This window comes from Gossypium hirsutum, chromosome A02, assembly GCF_007990345.1.
Source record: "Gossypium hirsutum isolate 1008001.06 chromosome A02, Gossypium_hirsutum_v2.1, whole genome shotgun sequence".
NCBI classification, from domain to species: domain Eukaryota; kingdom Viridiplantae; phylum Streptophyta; class Magnoliopsida; order Malvales; family Malvaceae; genus Gossypium; species Gossypium hirsutum.
This window is the reverse complement of record NC_053425.1, coordinates 41,086,817-41,091,136: the sequence shown is the minus strand read 5'-3', so window position 1 is coordinate 41,091,136 and position 4,320 is coordinate 41,086,817. Positions and strand designations below refer to the sequence as shown.

Genomic DNA, 4,320 nt, shown 5'->3' with positions numbered 1-4,320 from the left:
ACCATGGCCACGTCGCACAGCCATGGCAACTTATTGCATCCGTGTTAAGGAAAATTTTTTCCCTGTTTTCACACGGCCGTATCGCACGGTCGTGTCTCCTCCCATGGTGTGAGCACAGCCTAAGGCACTCCCGTGTGCCTGGCTGTGTAAATTAGAAAACTTATGTTTTAATGACTCAATTAGTGATTAGATGTTAAAAACTAAAATTTTAAGGAAGTTAACGTCGTTAGTGCTCGGGTTGCCTCCCGAGAAGCGCTTATTTATAGTTTAAGCTCAACTTACCTTTCTGTTGCATGGTCATGGTGGTGCGAGGTGTTCACACTCCTCATCCCTGCTCTCAATTTTATCAAAATAAGTTTTAAGATGAGTACTGTTTGCCTTAAAAGTTCCGAATTTGGGATGAATTACCTCGACTATATCATATGGGAAAATGTTGAGTACCGTAAGAGAGATTGCTCCATTAGGTTCAGAAGTGGCAATATGAGGGTCTGCTGCATCTAGTAGTACTTAGTCTCCAGCCTTAAGTTGATTTGGTGAGATATTGAGCTCGTCATGGCGTGGTTTTGGTTTATCGTGTGTCCTCGGTTAATGTGTCTGCCATTCATCTAGTTCCTCGAGTTGTAGCCTTCGTTCTTTATAGATAGGTCCTTTGTTGTTACTCAAACATGGCTCAGGTGTGTTCTTTGAACTTGTTTCCTGCTAGGAAGGTTTCACCACATGATAAGTTTTAATAGTATGATTTATACAACCACCTTCAATTTTCGATGTGTTACTTGAATTACGAGCTTGAAGGGTGATTGTTTCATCTCCTACACGAAGTGTGAGTTCACCTGTGGCAACATCAATTATTGTTCTAGTAGTTGCTAAAAAGGGCCTCCCTAAAATTAAAGGAACGCTACTATCCTCCTCTATGTCTAGAATAATGAAATAAACTGAGAATATAAATTTGTCAATTTTAACAAGTACATCTTCAATAATACCTCTAGGAAATCTGATTGTTTTATCGGCTAATTGAATACTCATCCTAGTTTGTTTGGGTTTCCTAAGACCTAGTTGCTTAAACATTTTGTAAGGCATGACATTGATGCTAACCCTTAAATTAGCCAAAGCATTATTAACATCTAAGCTACAAAATAAACAAGGAATTGTAAAACTCCTTGGATCTTTTAATTTGTTAGGCAGCTTATTCTGTAGAATAGCTAAGCAAACTGCGTTCAGCTCCACATGCGACGCTCCATCCAACTTCCACTTATTTGCTAAAAGCTCCTTTAAAATTTTGAATGCGTTTGGCATCTGCGAAAGGGCTTCAATAAATGGTAAGTTAATGTGTAATTTCTTTAATAGTTTAAGGAATTTACCAAATTGTTCATCTCTGTGGTCTTTTCTTGTCGCATTTGGGTATGGCACTTGTGGTTTGTACTCTTCACTTATCGGTTTCTGCTCATTGTGGTCTACCTTACCTTTACCTTTACTTACCACAGTTTCTTGCCTCGGTTCTGGTTCAGATGTAACTAACCCTTCCTCATCTTGAATGGCAATCACATTGAGTTGCTCCCTTGGGTTAGATTTAGTGTTACTCGGCAGGTTACCTTGTGGTCGTTCAAATATCAATTTAGTGAGCCGGCCTATCTGAGTTTCGAGCCCTTGGATCGATGCTTGTTTATTTTTAAGCGTTGTCTCGGTATTCTAGAAATGAGTTTCTGACACCGAGATGAATTTTGTCAGCATCTCCTCAAGGTTTGGCTTTTTCTCTTGCTGGTAAGGTTGTTGTTGGAAACCTGGAGGTGGTGGTGGTCTCTGATTCCCTTGGCCTCCCCATGAGAAATTTGGGTGGTTCCTCCATCCTGCATTGTAAGTGTTACTATAAGGATTATTTTGAGGTCAAGGATTATTACCCATATAATTTAATATATCGTTTTCCATGTTGTGGCCATAGAGTGGGTATTCTGAATTGCTCAATTCTCCTCCACTTGCAGTGTATTGCATTACTGGGTGAACCTGCGAAGAACCAAGAAAATCGTAAATTTTTCTATTCAAAAGTTCGAACCAACAGTTGTGTCAATCATCTGTCTAGTCGAAAGATTAAGGCCATTGTGAAACGTTTGAACCTGTAGCCAGAGTGGTAACCCATGGTGAGGGCATCTTCTTAAAAGGTCTTTGTATCTCTCCCATGCATCATAGAGTGTTTCTAAATCCATCTGCACAAAAGAAGAGATATCATTACGTAATTTGGCTATTTTAGCCGGCGGAAAATATTTTAATAAAAATTTTTCGGTCATTTGTTCCCAAGTAGTGATTGACCCTCGTGGTAATGAGTTCAACCACTGTTTAGCTTTGTTCCTCAAAGAAAAAGGGAATAACCGAAGGCGAATGGCATCATCAGAAATGCCATTGATTTTAAATGTATCGCAAAACTCTAGAAACTTTGCCAAGTGGTTGTTTGGATCTTCATCCTGCAAACCATCAAACTGAACAAATTGCTGTATCATTTGAATTGTGTTAGGTTTCAGTTCAAAATTATTTGCAACAACAGCAGGCCTAACTATACTTGACTCAGTTCCTGTTAAAGTAGGTTTAGCATAATCATACATAGTGCTTGGAGTAGGATTCTGATTTACTGGATTAGCGGCAATCGCAGGAGGTAGCGGATTTTCCTGGTTTTTAGCCATCTCCTCGATTGTGGTTGAAGTATCGTCCTCTTACTCTTCCTCTGTGTATCTTAAGGTTCGGCTTATTTCTCTTTTATTTCTGTGAACTGTGCGATCGATCTCACTATCAAATAGTAATGGTCCTGACGGGTTTCTTCTAGTCATACACTATAAAAACTTGCCAGGAGCGAATAAAAGAAAAATCAGAAAAGAAGATAAAAATTTAAATTGCAAATAAAGTAAAATGGCTAAAGTAATAAAAATCGAGTGCTCCTAATATCTTTGTTCCCGGAAACGATGCCAAAAAACTTGATTCGTGATATTTACGATAAGTTTTAAATAATTTATAAATGATCGTTCTTGAAACCAACTATTATCACGATGAAGGCAAGTGTTCCTATCGAAGAGTAGTATAGCTTTAGCAAGACCGGATTGTCGAACCCAAAGGAACCAAGGGTACTAGTAATTACTTTCTTTTTATTATCTAGCCTAAAAATTAAAGGATTTGTTTATCAAAACTAATTAGCTAAACTAAGGGTGCAGAGTAAGAAAGTTGGGGAAAATACTTTTAGAAAATTCGATGATTAAGAGAATACCCAAGGAAAAATCCACCTAGACTTCACTCGTTATTTGATTATGAATCAGGTGATTTTTTCATTTGACTTGATCCTTAAAAATCCCTAAGTTATATTATTATCTCTCTCGAGACTAATAACGTATAACCCTAGGTTGATTATTTGAAATCTCTTTCTATTTAACGTCATAGTGTTGCATTAACTCGATCTATGGATCCTCTTATTAGGTTTCACCCTAATCCGGCAAAATCTTGCCACCCTATCTCTAGGCATGCAATCAACTCTACTTAATTATGACAAATTTACTCTTAGATAGGGACTTTTGCTCCTCTGAATAAGAGCATTAACTCGAATCAATATTCCTAGAATATTAAGACAAGAATTAAGAACAAGTCAAATACTTATCATATAATTCAGATAATAATAACAAGATCTGTCTTAGGTTTCATTCCCATTAGGTATTTAGGGGGTTTAGTTCATAATTATAAAAGAAAACATCTCAGAAGAATAATGAATATAAAACATAAATAAAACCCAAAACTCCTGAATGAAAATTGAAGGGAGATCTTCAGTCTTGAAGAATAATCCAACTTCTAAGATGGATCAATCAACTTTATTTGAGTAATTCCTTGCTTCCTACTCCGTGTGTCTTCCTAAGTGCCTCCTTAGGTGTTTAAATAGGCTTTGGAATGCCTAAGAGCCCTCAAAAGTGGCCTTTTCCGAGTAGCGCTATACTTGGGCTTGACAAGGACATGCCCGTGTACGATTGCTCCAGACCGTGGTCAAGGCTGTTAAATAGGCACGGACGTGTAGTCTACCCATGTAAGTCGTGCTTCGATCTTGCCAAATGGACACGGCCATGTGGCTTACCCGTGTAAGGAAGTCCAGGCCGTGTTGATTTCCCATGTGGGTCCGTTTTCTCCATTTCAGCCAGTTTCTCTCTCTTTTTGCCCTCCTATGCTCTCCTAAGTATAAAATATGCAATTAAAGGATTAGGAGCATCGAATTCACCAAATCTAAGGATAATTCATCCAAAAAATGTGTTAAGCATGGGATACTAATAGGTAAAATCAATTATGGTTTATCATGGGGTTCTA

General features: G+C 38.0%; 1 non-coding gene across 1 annotated transcript; it reads left to right on the top strand.

Moving 5' to 3' along the window:
• Positions 1-2,124: 2,124 nt before the first annotated feature.
• On the top strand, positions 2,125-2,231 carry LOC121216981 (small nucleolar RNA R71). Its single transcript, XR_005913185.1, has one exon. It is a non-coding gene; the product is annotated as a small nucleolar RNA R71 (small nucleolar RNA).
• Positions 2,232-4,320: the final 2,089 nt, after the last annotated feature.